The 15,592-nt window shown below is 33.5% G+C and overlaps 1 long non-coding RNA gene across 2 annotated transcripts in view; it reads right to left on the bottom strand.

The window, feature by feature from the left end:
* Positions 1-15,592, bottom strand: part of LOC147825623 (uncharacterized) — a 56,948-nt gene that overhangs the window by 16,205 nt on the left and 25,151 nt on the right. Inside the window, exon 2 of one of the 2 annotated variants that reach the window (XR_015440344.1) lies at positions 6,651-6,751. The exons of the other annotated variant lie outside the window; for it this stretch is intronic. This is a non-coding gene — a long non-coding RNA (uncharacterized LOC147825623). The remainder of the gene's footprint in view (positions 1-6,650; positions 6,752-15,592) is intronic. 2 annotated transcript variants of the gene reach the window in all.

Raw genomic sequence — 15,592 nt, 5'->3', positions numbered from 1 at the left:
CATTCTTCCATGGAAGAAGAATAAAGCTAACAAAATAACTTTGTTTCCATTCCTTCTTGTCTTCCTTGGTATCCATAATACACAACCAAATGTGCAAAATATTTGGAAAAGTCCTTTGTAATCAATGAGTCATAGGCCTGTGGGGTAGGCAGCAACTTTAGTGTTTCTGTTTTAATATTTAGATCTTTAATCCACTTTGATCTTAGTTAGTGCATGGTGATAGATATGAGTCTAGCTTTAATCTATGGCATGGTGAAATCCAGTGTTTCCAGCACCATTTATTAAAGAGGGTGGTTGGCTCCTTTGTCAAAGATGAGGTGGTTGAGTATGTCTGGAGTTTTTTCTGCATCAAGTGGGAGGGGAAGGGAAAAGAAAAAAGGGAAAGAAAAAATTATGAGAAAAGAAAAAAATGGAAACAAAGACTTTGTAAATAGGGAAGAGTGGAGGGAGTGAAAGGTACACAGGTAACCGGGAAAAATAAGAACCAAGATACATCATGTACACATACAAGCATCCAATTATGAATGTAAATGTATTGTAGACCTAAAATGTACCAATAAAAGAGTTTAAGCAAAAGAAAAAACTGAGAAGCTGTTGAAGACATAAGAAAACAGATTAAAATAAAGCAAGCAAAAGAAAAGTTAAAAAAAAAAGAGCTGAGCTACATGATGGAATCAAAACAGAAAATAAATGGAATCCATAAAACAGTTGCAAACAGATTTCCAGAAGACTAAAATCTCCATGGAAAGTTTATTCAACAGAATCAGCCAACGTGAGGACAGAATTTCAGATACAGAAGATAAGATTGCAATTAGTGACTAGGAAAAGAAAAATTGCTTTAAAATTGTAAGGCACCATGAGAAATCAATCCAGCAGCTGCTAGATGATACAAAGAATAACATAAGACTGATCGGAGTCAATGAAGAAACAGAAGAAAGTGTAGATGACATAAAAAAATCTGTTCACTGAAGTGATGGCAGAAAACTTCCCAAGCAGGGGAAAAGAACTTGACATAGATACAAGCGAGGCATATAGGACTCCAACTAGCCTTGATGAAAAAAAAAAAAAATCTACATATAGGCATATAGTAAAGATTCCAGAAACCCAACAGAAGAAAAAAATTCTACAAGCAGTTAGAGAAAAGAAGCAAATCACATACAAAGGAAAGCCCATAAAAATCACAGCAGACTTCTCAACACAATCCCTCAAGGAAAGAGGAGCTTGGAGTGACGTATTTCAAATCCTAAAGGAAAACAGCCTCCAACTCAGGATGATGTACCCTGCAAAACTATCTTTCAAAATTGATGGAGAAATAAAATACTTTCATGACAAAGAGCACCTTTGGAACTTCATGAATATCAAACTAGCATGCCAAAGAATTTTAGACAATATCCTAGGAAAAGACAATGAGGATCACAACCCCAGGAAGCCTAGCAGAATGAATCCATTGGGCATGACAAGAAATTAAATGCAAAGGGAAAAAGTCATGTCAATGATAAGTCAATACTTATCAGTTTTAACCATCAATGTTAATAGTCTCAATTCACCAATCAAAAGCAATACACTGGAAGAATGGGTCAAGGAGCAAAATCCAACAATATGCTGCATACAAGAAACACAATTCAAAATGAACTCATAGACTGAAAGTTTAAAGGTGGAAAACAATACTCTATGCTATAGGAACCCCCCCCAAAACAGGAGTAGCTATCCTCTTTGCAGATCAAGTGGGTTTCAAAACAACACTAATTAAGAGAGACAAAGAAGGACACTACATCCTTATTAAGGGAACAATGCAAGAGGAAGAGATGACAATCATAAACATATAGTACCAAACACTAGTGCACCCAACTAAATAAAACAAATACTAACGGACATGAAAAATCAAATATGCACTAATACAATAGTAGTGGGAGACCTCAATATCCCACTGTCACAAAGTGATAGATCAACTAGACAAAAAGTAATCAAGGAAACACTAGAACTCAATCAAACTCTAGAACAAATGAACTGAAGATATGTTTACAGAGTATTCCACCCCACAAAATCAGTATACACATTTTTTTCAGCTGTTGTTCAGCAACACGTGGGTTGTTCTCCAAAATAGACAATATACTCATTCATACAACGTGTTTAAGTAAATGCAAAAGGATTGAAGTTGTCCCCTATGTATTATCAGACACTACTGCCATGAAATTGGAGATCAGTAGAAAAAGAAATGGCAAGAATTTCATAAACACATGGAAATTGAACAACACACTTCTGAATAACCAATGAGTCACAGGGGAAATTAAAGAAAAAATTAGACAGTTCCTACAATTAAATGGCAATGACAAGACAACATATCAGAATCTTTGGGACACAATAAAAACAGTCTTACAAGGGAAATCCATAGCATTGAATATACGTATTAGGAAAACAGAATGAGCCCAATTAAATGATCTGAGGCTGAACCTCAAACTTCTAGAAAAAGAAGAGCAGGACAAACCCAAACTCATGCACGGGAGGAAAATATAAAGATCAGAGCAGAAATCAATGCAATGGACACTAAGAGAATGGTCCAAAAAATCAATGAAGCCAAGGGTTGGTACTTTGAAAGAATAAACAAAAATGACACACCCTTAGCCAACCTTATCAGAAAAGGGAAACAAAAGGCCCAAATCCATGCATTTAGAAATCAAAAGGGTGAAATCATAGCAGAAAAGAAGAAATCCACAGGATCATCAATACCTACTTCAAGAAACTATATGCCAATAAGAAGGAAAACACCAAAGACATAGGCAGATTCCTAGATACATATGAATTATCAAAGTTGAGCAAAGAAGTCCTAAAAATTCTAAACAACCCAATATCAACCAATGAAATTGAAAATGTAATTAGAGAGGGACTATTGCCACTAACTCTTCAATGAAATTGAAAGGGAAGCAATACTCCCAAATTCATTCCTGAAAGCAAGCATCACCTTGATCCCAAAAGCAGGGAAAGACCCAACTGAAAAAAAAGAACTTTAGGCCAATATCACTAATGAACATAGATGCAAAAATCTTTCATAAGACATTGGCAAATAGAATGCAGAAGATCATCAAGAAGATCATACACCCTGACCAATTGAGATTCATCCCAGGAATGCAGGGATGTTTCAACATACATAAATCAAAAAATGTAAAACACTATATTAATGGAGACAAAGACAAAAACCATATTATCATATCAATAGAAGCAGAAAAAGCATTCAAAAAAATCCAACATGCATTCATAATAAAAATGGTACAAAAAATTGGAAAACATAGTCTCCATCTCAACCTCATGAAAACCATCTATGAAAAACCAACAGCCAATATCATACTAAATGGTCAAAAACTGAAATCCTTCACAGTAAAATCAAGAAGAAAACAAAGATGCCCACTATCACCACTTGTGTTAAATATAGTTTTGGAAACATTAGCCACAGCAATTAGACAAGAGAAAGAAATAAAAGGAATAGAAATAGAAAAGGAAGAAGTTAAACTGTCATTATTTGCTGATGATATGATACTCTACATAGAAGACCCAAAAAACTCTGCCAAAAGACTTCTAGATTTAACTGACAGATTTAGTAGAGTAACTAGATACAAGGTCAACATTCAAAAATCAATAGCCTTCTTGTACAAAAATAACAGACTCATTGAAAGAGAAATTAGGGAAACAATCCCTTTCACAATAGCATCCAAAAAAATAAAATATTTAGGAATCAACCTAACAAAAGAAATCAAAGAAGTCTTCTCTGAAAAATATAGCATTCTGAAAAGAGATATTGTAGATGATATCAGAAAATGGAAAGACATCCCTTGCTTCTGGGAAAAAGAATCAACATAGTGAAAATGGCCATACTTCCAAAACTGCTATATAGATTCAATGCAATCCCAATTGAAATCCCAGCTACAAACTTCATGGACCTTGAGAAAACAATCCAACAATTCATTTGGAACAAGAAAATACCCAGAATAGCAAAAGCAATTCTAGGCAACAGAAACATGGCAGAGAGTATCACAACCCCCACCTTGAAACTATACCACAAAGCTACTGTGATAAAAACATCATATTAATTGCAAAGAAACAAACTGAGGACCAGTAGAACAGATTATATGATTCAGAAACAGCTGCAGACACACTCAGCCACTTCATCTTTGAAAAAGGAGCCAAACATCCTCACTGGAGGAAAGATAGCCTCTTTAATAAATGGTGCTGGAAAAATCAGGATTCCACTTGCCAAAGATTAAAACTAGACCTATATCTCTCACCATGCACTAAAGTAAAATCAAAATGGATTAAAGATCTAAATATTAAAACTGAAATGCTGAACCGGCTGGAACAGAGGTTAAGTAGAACTCTTGAAGACATTGGTGTAGGAAAAGATTTTATGAACAAAACCTCAGCTGCCCGAGTACTAGCACAAACAATCAACAAATGGGACTTCATCTTATGAAAAAGCTTCTTCTTTATATATTCTAGATAGTAGACCTTTGTCTGAGGAGCAGCTGGTAAAAATTTTTCCCACATTGTGGGTTGTCTCTTCACACTGTTGTTGGTTTACTTTGCAGTGCGAAAACATAGTAATAAGAAAAGATCCCAGTTGTTAATTGTTTGTGCTATTTCCCATGCAACTGAGGTTTTGTTCATAAAATCTTTTCCTAAGCCAATATCTTCAACAGTTCTACCTAATCTCTCTTCCAGTCAGTATAGTGTCTCTGGGTTAACATTTAGATCACCCCAGAAAAAATGGCTGCTATCATGAAATCAACCAATAACAAATGCTGGCTGGGCTGTGGGTAAAGAGGAACACTGCTCCACTGCTGGTGGGAGTGTAGACTGGTGCAACCACTATGGAAATCAGTATGGAGATACCTCAAAGAACTAGGATTGGAAGTCCCATTTGACCCAGGTATTCCCTTGCTGGGTATCTTTCCCAAAGAATTAAAAGAATCATACCACAGTGGCATGTGCACCCATGTTCATACCAGCACAATTTGGGATAGCTAAAACTTGGAAGTATCCCAATTACCCATCAACTGGAGACTGGATAAAGAAAATGTGTTGTGTTTTTTTTCTGAAATGGTGTAGTGCTTAGCCATAAAGAATGATAAATTAGAGGCATTTATAGCTAAGTGAGTGGACATTGAGGTGATACTATTAGGTGAAATAAATAGGACACACGTGTAATTGCCAAATAATTTCTTTATTGTGAGAAACTGAAACTGTAAATAAGGACTAAAAGGTATAATAGATGATGTGAAATAGGAAGAAAATGGGCAAAGGGGAAGGGGAAGTGAGAGGTATAGGGCAAAGGAAAGAAGGGAATGGAATTAAAATGAGAAAATGAAATAATAGAAACAAAGTCTTTGTAAATAGGGAGGGATGGAGGGGTTGAAGGGAGGGCAGGGGAATGGGGCAAAAATTAAGAATCAAGATTCATTATGTAAAGGTACAAATTTCCAGTGATGAATGTCATTATATTGTTTGCCTAAAATGTACCAATACAATTAATTTAAAAACAATCAAAAACCTTATCAAAGCCCTTCAGCATGTGGATGGAGTCAATAAATTGATCCTTGCCTTACTCTAATATTAAGATCGTTCATTGAGTCTATTTTTTAAAATTATGGTGACTATTGACTAAGTCTTTCAGAAACTCTTAAGTGATAAGCTTAATTACACAGTGAAGAAAAATAAATGGGATTCATATAAATTTGAACAGGATAGGAAATATGCAGGTAAAAAAAACAAATAAAAGACCAATAGGTGGGACAAAAAAGCAAAAGAAAACAGGAGAAGGAGGTTTCTGAAGTCAATGAAGCTATCTTAAATATAGACTCCCTCACAAAGTTTGATAAAAGTCAATTTTTAAAAGTATTGATTTAAAATTCGTGCAAGTTAACACAAGTTAAAAGAGAACAAAATGAGTAAGAAAGTGAAATGTTGTAGGTGGTCATCTCTATTTTATTTGGTTAATGGTTCCTAGTATTAAGACCAGGAATATTATTAACAATTTTGAGTGAAACAGTATGCAGTCAAAGAGAATTTCCATGAATCTGGGCTCTCTCTTACTGTTTTAATTTTATTTTCAGTGGAAGAAGAATCTGGATTCCAAAAATCTTAATGAAACTTGTCACAGTAGGGACAGGGATTTAGCTCAGTGGCACCCCACCTGCCTCGCAAGTGTAAGGTCCTGAATTGAATCCATGGTACCGCAAATAAATAAATAAATAAATAAATAAATAAATAAATAAATAAATAAAATGTTTTGAATATTTGTAATATTCAAAATCATATTAACTTGAATTTTGTTTTGTTTTGTTTTTGGTACTGGGGATCGAACTCAGGTCTTTCTGCTTGTGAGGCAGGCAGCAGAAGCACTGAGCTAAATCCCTGGCCCCTTAACTTGAATTTTGAATTGCAAATTCAGGATGTCTAGTTTAGCGAGAAATGTTTTCCACTTTGATATTTGCACTGATATTCATATTTATATTTAAGTGCTCTTAACTTAAAGGTGTCTAAGTTGTAATGAGAATATTTAATATGTCCTCTTTTTCCTGAAATGATTATGAATTAATAATTGTATAATCTAAAAAAAAGACCTTAATGCTTAAACTGTACAAAATACATACATCACTTACTCAGTTGGATGATGTGACTGCTAAGTCCCAGTTTATCCTTATTAATCTTCACACACTCTTCCTACACCACAGCTCACTTGAGTCCCTTGCATAGTCAGATGCTATAAGGTCCAGGGAAATATGAGAAGGATGATCCATGAACAAAATTAGTTCACCTATCCAGTTAATAAAAATAAATTCAGTTTAACATAAATCAGTGAGGGAATCTCTTGTGTGATTCTTAAAAAGTCCTCAATGATGGAGTTCAATACAATTTCCACTTGCAATGCATGCTCTTTATTTAAGATAGTATATTTCATCAATTGCACAATCACTTCCTAAACTCTCTTCGGGATTAATAGAAGATAGAATACAAATTTTTTTCTCTTACTTATTTTATTTTGTAATACATACTCCATATACTTTGTGAAATTTTATTGATCTCTTGTTATTTTCAGGAAACTAAGAAAATTTCACCTTCTTAAATTTATTAAGTACAACAAAAAGCACTGCACTCAAATACAATGATCCAAAAATAAAAATTGTAGTAAAATTAGTTGTGGCAAACTTCTATTGGTTTGATCTGTCCAGAGAAGAATTTGCAAGATAGTGCTTCATAAACCTTATCTTACCAAGAGTTAAGGTTTGTTAGCTCATGTTGTTTTTTAATCACAACTTGTGAATTATCAATGTATCTACATCCACTTATGTACTGATTCATCTGTTCATACATCCATTTATCTATTGGCAGAACTCCAGTCTTTTTAGATAAAAATTCAAAGGTCTAGAAATATTTTTCAACATGGTAACTACTACCTTGAGCTGAGTTACTGCTAATTTAGTTAGGTCGTGCTCCCTGGGCCCTATTCATCCTACAATTCCCACGTTGGAACTATTTTTTTCTCTTCTTTCATGCCTTAAATTCATAACCCTCAGTCTACAAAGTGTGCTTTTAAATGTGCTTATTAATTTAAAAATACTAGTTTTTCTAGATCTTCAGCTGAAAAAGTAAGCTATGATACTGATAATTTAAGTGCATTTATTCATAATCAAGAAAACAAAATTATTCTTAGTAGAATTAAATGAGTCTTTAAATTAAAATTTAACAATATTAAAAAATTAAAAATAAGCTCAATTTAATAAGTTAATCATAATATTCAATTAACATTATTTATTGAATGGACACTAGAAGTAGGTAAATCTTTACTTTTAAGAATAATGACACATTCGACATATAAATTAATTTTAAAAACAAAATTCTCAGGAAGAAATAATATATTTAAATTTAATAAATAATTTTATATTTATGTTTATTGCTAAATTAAATCATTCTTTGTTGAATATGAAAACATATAATGACAATTAAACATTTACTAAATTTCCAACATTTAATTTCTAGCGTTTACAACCTCTGGTGTATATTCAGAAAGTTCAGGGTATGAACTATAAGTGTCATTTAAAAATTCCTAACATAGTTTTTTATAATAAGTTTAAGTTTAGACTTTCATTAAGGATTTCCTTTATTAGACTGTGTGGTAGTAAAATCATACCCTACATCGTACTCCTGTGAATAAATTACTTGTATGGATGACCCTGGACTACTGTGATTTGAGAATTGCCAGGTGTAATTTATATGAGTATTTTTTCAGTTTTGTTTTTAACTCTATTTTTCAGCATTCTAGAATGGTTCTGACAGTCTTTTTTTTCCTAATTTTTCATAAAAATAGATGTCTATCACTGTGTTGTTTTAAATTTATATAATAAAATTTTAGTAATGTGTTCATGATATAAATTTTGTTACGCTGAAGTCTTTTTGACTGTTTATTCAGTACTCTCACAATAGATGTGTTCGCAAAACAAACTTACCTATTATTCTGCAAAATGATTTACTATACCAACTTTTACTTTAAATTATGTTTTTTTCCTGGAATACAGCTTAGTAGAAATATGTTAGTCCTTTAAATTTAGATTTATTAATTCTTACGTCTATTCAGTTCAAGTTAACAAGATTGGGGCGGAAGAATGCCTTGAATACTAAGCTAGAAACAAAAGTGCACATTAAACAAAAATTACAAAATCTGAGTGTTTTGAGCTTAAAACATCTAATAAGTTGTTCCAACAATGACAGCCTGATAAAATGAAAACCTTTAAATTGCTCTTATTCTTAGATATAGTATTAGTAACAGGGAACACAAGGAAGATTTTTAATATTGTTAATCTTTAATATACTTGCCTAAAAATGAACAGAAAAAAAAATTGTCAAAATGAGTTACAAAATGACAACTCTAAAATGTATGCCAAGATAGTTACTTATTTTTAAATAAAATTTTCTAAAAAAAATTGCCTGACACGTTGGGAAACAGGATTTCTGCAGTTTTATTGTTAAAAGTTCAGAATTACATTGTGGTGGCTAACATCTACTGCTAGAACCCATATCTTTTTATTTAAAATAAGGCTGGTTCGCAGTGAACCTAGAAAAATCTACTTGTAATGAGGATTTCATATGCTGACATCTTGAGTAGCCCATCTATTATCTCTAACTTTCTCTCAGCAATGATTCATTTATAATCCTTATCTGTTGAGCTGTTACAAGGATTAGTATTTGTAAAGCATTTTAAAATCCCTTATTAAGTATAAAAATCACTGCATAAGCATTTTCACTTATCCATAGTCAAGGATATGCATGAGCTCTTCATTAATAAATGAATGTTGTGGATAATCCAATTTAGTGAGATTGTAACAACTCGCTGGTTAATATAAATTCACGTCTTATAATATTTGTTGATGGAGAATTCCACACTGGGAAGTGAACAGAAAAAGTTGGTATGAAACAGCTAGAGTTTGAACAACAGCATTCAAGCTGATCATCTGCAAAGTAATCTCAAAAAACAATTTCTTTGATAAGTTACATTTGAGTTGTCTCTTGTTCTTTACTGTAATGCTTAGAACTACAACTATCACATGCAACAATTTCAGCCAATGGTTAAGCTTAGATAAAAATTACTAATACATCTATATGTCCAACTACACCCAGGTCCCTTACCTCAAATTCTTAGCATTTTTTTGTGTGTGGTGAGAACATCTGAAATCTACTCTCTTCTTTCAGAAAGGAGGAGCTTTAATTTGCAACCAACATTATGTTACCTTGTTAGCATATAAGTTTAGCATGTTGGAGAGATTGGTCATTGTAGAAAAGTCAGAAATACATATTTTGTAATAGGAAATAACTGTTTAAAAGCCTGTTATAAAAGTAAACTTTTAATGGCTCCATTATTTCAAATCCACATATATATTTATGTGTGATCACATTTAATCCACAGGCTAAGAATTTTCAGTTTCTGATATGGAAAAACATTTTTAAAGTATACATTAAACAATGAAATTATGATTATTTGGGCCGGGGATTTAGCTCAGTGGTTCCGCCTCCTGCCTTGAAAGCACAAAGACCTGAGAGTTCAATCCCCGGTACCAAAAGAAAAAAAAAGGAATTATGATTATCAAAAACAATTCAATTTTACCTAACTCACTACTGTATAATTTAATGAGCATACAGTTAGCTGACTAGCACATGGATAAACAGAGAACACATTTTTATTCTTCTATGATTCACCAAGTCAACTCCATAGCATTAGTGAAGACAAAAGGACAAGTTGGGATGAACATTGGGTACAGCAGAGTTTTTCACAACAGAAATTAAAACAGGCTAAATTGTTTGCACTGTTTTCTTATCATAGTAAATGCATACTGGCATATTGTGGAGAAAGTTGTGCCATATGCCCAGATAATAGCAAAAATGTGCCCTTCTCAGTTAAAGATTGATTACAACATTAATGTAATAAATCTCATTAAAGGACCTGATACAATTCATTATCTCATCTATCCTTCTTGTGAAGAAATAGATTCTGGAGAGTCTATTCTTTGTCACACAGATTTTGTGGCTTTCTATTGCCAGATAGCTACTTGTATAGCTTAACCTTTTATTTAAATCTTATACAAAAGAGTGACTAAATCAATTTGATGAATTTATACAAAATAAACATCTACTTTACCAGCCTTCATATAAGGAATTGGGCACTTCTTAGTTTCTATAGTAGCGTTATTGCACATTCTTACAGTTTAATTTAATAAAACTGTTACCCATACTCTGATTTCTAATGCCATGAGTTAGTCTTCACATCATTTGAATGTGGTATGAATGTAATAATGTAGTTTATAAAATCTACGACACAGTTCTTTCATATAGTATTATATCAGTGAGGTTCATCTTTAATATTGCATGCAGATATTGCCTTTTCATGACTGTGTAATATTTCTTCCATAAATAAATATATCACTATTTATTTATAAAGTCTTTCTTTACTGAGCTTCTATCGTTCTCACGTTGTGACAGTTGCAAAGATTGTCGATTTGCATTCATGTATGTAGTTGAGGAATATGTATATATACTTCACTTAGGTAAAGGATGGAATTTCTGAGATATCGGTTCTGTCTATTTATCCATCCATCCAACAGTTTGTCATTTTCTTGTACTGCCGAGAAGTTTCACAAATTCACTGAATTTTATTGAACTACTTTATGCTCCCCAAACGGTATATGATTTCCATTTCTTAGTTTTATAAATTAACTTTTGTATTTTAATTATAATTATCAATGATGATAAAAACCTTGGCTGTGTATTATACTGTTACCCACTGGGTTCCTTTTTTTCCAAAGGGATTATTATAAATATACATGTGAGATGTATGAATATATACACATTTCTTTCCAGTTTTATAATAATTTCATCAATGAACTAAACATAAATAACATATATTATTAAATTAACAACTACAGTCTACTCTACATGTAAGCTCAATCTGGGAACATCATAGTTGAGCACAGGGAGAAAACCCAGCAAAGGATGGTCATCCAGGCTTCTTGAGCTTTTTTCACAGTTTCCTGAGAAGAGCTCATTAACCACTTCCATGAACCCAACCTATATAATTATATAAGTCTGGATCCTATGCATGAGCACCTGAGGCACTCAAGCCTCATGTTGAACCCATTAGACCCTAACTGAAAATCAGGCCAGATTTACATAAATTTGCATTCAGTTTTGACCCCCATGATGGGCTTTGGCCCCAGTGTTTATTCTGGTTAAGATCATATTAAATTCAAACTTCTCCTTCCAGATGTAAGCATGGAGTCCACCTTCTGTTTGATAAAAATACATTAGTTAAAATTCTCAATTTATTCTCCAAGTTCCAGGAAAGACAAAATTGAAAGCAGCCTGGTCCTTGGAGCATTAGGTCCTCTACCAAGCTCCCTGCTTGGATCTTTCTCAACTGTATTCTGTTTGTACGAGGCAGCCACCTTCTTGGCTTTACTTGCTCTCTCCCCTTCTTGAGAGATGCTGGGAATATAGTTCAATGGAACCCCGTCTGCCTGGTAAAGGTAAGAGCCTGAGTTCCATCCCCAGTACCAGACAGTTAAATTAAATTAAATTAAATTTAAAAAATAAAGAAACTATTTTACTCACTTTTCAATACACCTGCTAAGACTATCACTCTCCCTTAATAAACCTGGCTGCTAAATTTGTTACTTGCTGATGATGTTACTTTGCCAGGATACTGCCTTGAAATCTTCTCAGGGAGAATCCAAGAAGCTACACTCCTGACAGAAGGCAGATAACCAGCCCAAGAAGATCCAACCATCCAGTAACAAAATCATTTCTACTCTAATGCATTCTGTGATTAAAATCCTTGAATATAACTAAAGCTGTGTCTCTCAGGAAATGTGACCATCAACCTAAGAAAATTATAATAAATATGATTATGTAACCTTTAATTCAATTTTTCACTTAATATCCAATAATTTTGTTTACTTATACATGGACCAGAGATTTTTGGAGTAACTAGGCACTTGACCATAAGTACATTCTTGTTCTTTTTAAAGAAAACTTGAGGCAATTCAGTTGGTATGACAATTCTTGTGATTATTTAATTGAATATAAAAAAACAGCATCATTATCCTAAAATTTTCTCAATACCATTATAAAGCACATTTATGTGGGAAAAAAATGTTCAGTGGGAAGGGGAACAAGGGAGGAGGGAGGGAGAAAGGAAAGGTAAAAAAAGTGAAAATAGAAGGAAAGAAATGAAAACAAAGCTTTTGTACATAGGGAGAGGAGGAGTCTTGAGCAGGTGAGTGAGATAAAATAAAATAAAATTTATTAAAAATTTTTTAAAAGAAACACTTTTATGAGTTGAAAGAACTGAAGTCTCTTTTAATGTATAATTCTTTAATTTCAACATTGTGTTATTCCCATATTTTCAGATAATTTATTTGATTGCTGAGAAAGAGTAGATGTAAGATCAAGGATGCAGTGACTTGAATCCACACTGATTTTCTGTGAGCAAATCATTTTTGATCATTTGTGATGATGAATTATGTTTAGTTCAGAGGATGAAAAGGGCATTACATCTACTCTTTTTCGACTGTGACAATTCCCCACATCATAGCATCCTTCCATCAATTACTAGATATCTTTCAGTCAAATATAATATGCTGCTAATTCTAAAATTCACACTGGGAAAAGAAACAACCAGCTAGAAGAAAATAAGCATGAGAAGAATTAAAGCAGATCTTTTTCATTGACACATCCAAAAGCAAGGTTAGTCGCAGGTTTTCTGGGTCATTACAGGCAATTAGCCTATTCACAGGCAGCTGCCCACCTTGTGAAAATGTGATATTTAAGTATTATAATATGTTAAAGGAAAAAATCACATTTGTGTATACATGATTAATTTATTAATTTTAACTATCAAGTTGTTTGTTTTTACCTGTCTGAAATAGAGGGCTGGCTTATTGCATATGCCCTGGCACCCCCATTAGGCTCTGGAATGCTAATGTGTTTATAGATGACACCTTAGTTTGAATTGGTTGTTTTGTTTCTAAATGTCTTTTGCCTGGTTTTCTAAAATGGAAACTGTTCCAGAAAGATTATATCAATGCTATATGTTATATCAGTTTCTAAATAGCCAATCTAATTTAACAATGTGTATCTGTAAATATGTTTTTCAAATTTTCATTTTATCCATATTTATTCAGAACAGAAGCCAAGACATTACAAGATTATGCCCTAGTGCCTTTTTGTTACTTCAGAAATGCTAGTAGACAACAAGAGCTGATTCATAGATTTTGAATTTCAAGTTACTTTTGGAAGGCGAAGCAAAGACAGAATCAGTGGTAATTTTTTGGAATGATTTGTGTTGTCAATTACCATTCCTTACCATCAACTATGTCTACCACACAGAAACATAATATGCAGAAAAACAATGTGTTTGCTATGAAAGGAGGAGAGCTCCCAGACTGAAACTGTCATAAATATACAATCAAGCTATTTTCCACTGAACTCACCGTTCACAACTTTCCTGCATAAAAATTCTATATCACTGGAAATACTTAATTTTTTTTCATATTTAGTCATTTCAAGCCTAAAGTTATTTTATACCTAAAGTCTTTTCTAATCTAGAAGGAAAACTAAATGAGTATGAGTTATGAGACATTAGCTTTTATTATACAAAAGTTTAAAAAGTGTGCAATTTAAGAGATAAGCCTTGTAATGCCAACAATTGGCATATGATGTTCTTTCCATGTGCCCAAGGTATTTGTCAAGCTAGACAAAGGAAGAAAAAAGTCAAACATATTTTTATACACCTCTTTGGGTCTCTAAGAAAACACTTTATTGCTAACTAATTGGGATTATTTCAAAAGTAAATGGAATTATATAAAACCAAGAGATTTATGGAGTTCTAACAGTACAGAGGACATGCACCTCATTTCTCAGGGCCATGACTCTTAACAAAGATAGGATTACCATTCTATGGCTCCATTTGCATGACCTCCTAAAGACTCCTTATCTAATTATCAGCATATTGGGGATTCATTTCAACATTTAAATTTTGGGAGGACACATAGCATTCTTCCTCTACACACACAAAATTGATATACTTATATGCACAAATACTTATTCATGTTGTTCTAATAACCACCACAGCCTTAACTCACCAGCATCAACTTTAAAGTCAAATGTCTCATCAAAATGTCATGTGACTTAAACTGAAAACTCTTTATCAACTAAACAAAATAAACATGTTTATCTCTGCCACTACAAAATGATGACACAAAGCTAGTAGATCATACACTGCAGATCAGTCTTCAGCAAATAATTAAGTGGATGCATCTCCAGAGCTCTGGAATTCTTTCTTTTAATAGCCTCACAATTTTCTTACACTGCCCTGGCAGCTCTTGCTGCTTTGGCCTCAAAGTTCAATATCTGTTTCTGCACCATAATGAGACAACTGAGCTGTTTGGTTTTCCTTCCTGGTGAAATAGCCTGAAAACTGACTCCAGGAAGAAAAGAGATGTTTACTTTCTGAATTAGTTAGTATTCTGTCACTAGAATGAATATCTGAGACAATCAATTTATAAAAGAGAAAGTTTGGAATACAATTTTAGAAGTTTCATTCCATGATTGATTGGCTCCGTTGCATTGGGCCTGTGACAACACATCGAGGTTCGAATTGGTGGCAGGGTAAAACTGAGGCAGATGAGAAATGCCTGACTGATTTCTCCACTGCCAGCTGGAGGGAGAGTATGGCTTGGCCAGCTGCTGTCTACCCCTTCCCATAGCTTTCCTTTGCTCCATTTTGCACTGCAATGAACTGGGGAACTTTGCTTCAGTATTCCTTCCTGGCTGGCTACCAAACCACCATTCTCCACTCCAACATGAGTGCAGCCAGACAGGCAGCACAGTGCCTCTCCCCGACACCTGGCACTTAAAAGCATACTGTTGCATTTTTGAAGAAGAAAGAGCATAACAGAAGTGGCTAAGATCAGGAAGGGTGCGATCTAAACCCCTATTTGCATACCCAATATTCATGGCAAGCTTTCAGCCCATCCCCTTACTGAAAGGGGCCTCC

This window comes from Heterocephalus glaber, unplaced genomic scaffold (genome assembly GCF_053883595.1).
Source record: "Heterocephalus glaber isolate CG9 unplaced genomic scaffold, H.glaber_assembly_v1.0 deba00001497, whole genome shotgun sequence".
NCBI lineage: Eukaryota > Metazoa > Chordata > Mammalia > Rodentia > Bathyergidae > Heterocephalus > Heterocephalus glaber.
The sequence above is the reverse complement of the archived record's forward strand: the minus strand, read 5'-3'. Positions and strand labels throughout refer to the sequence as shown.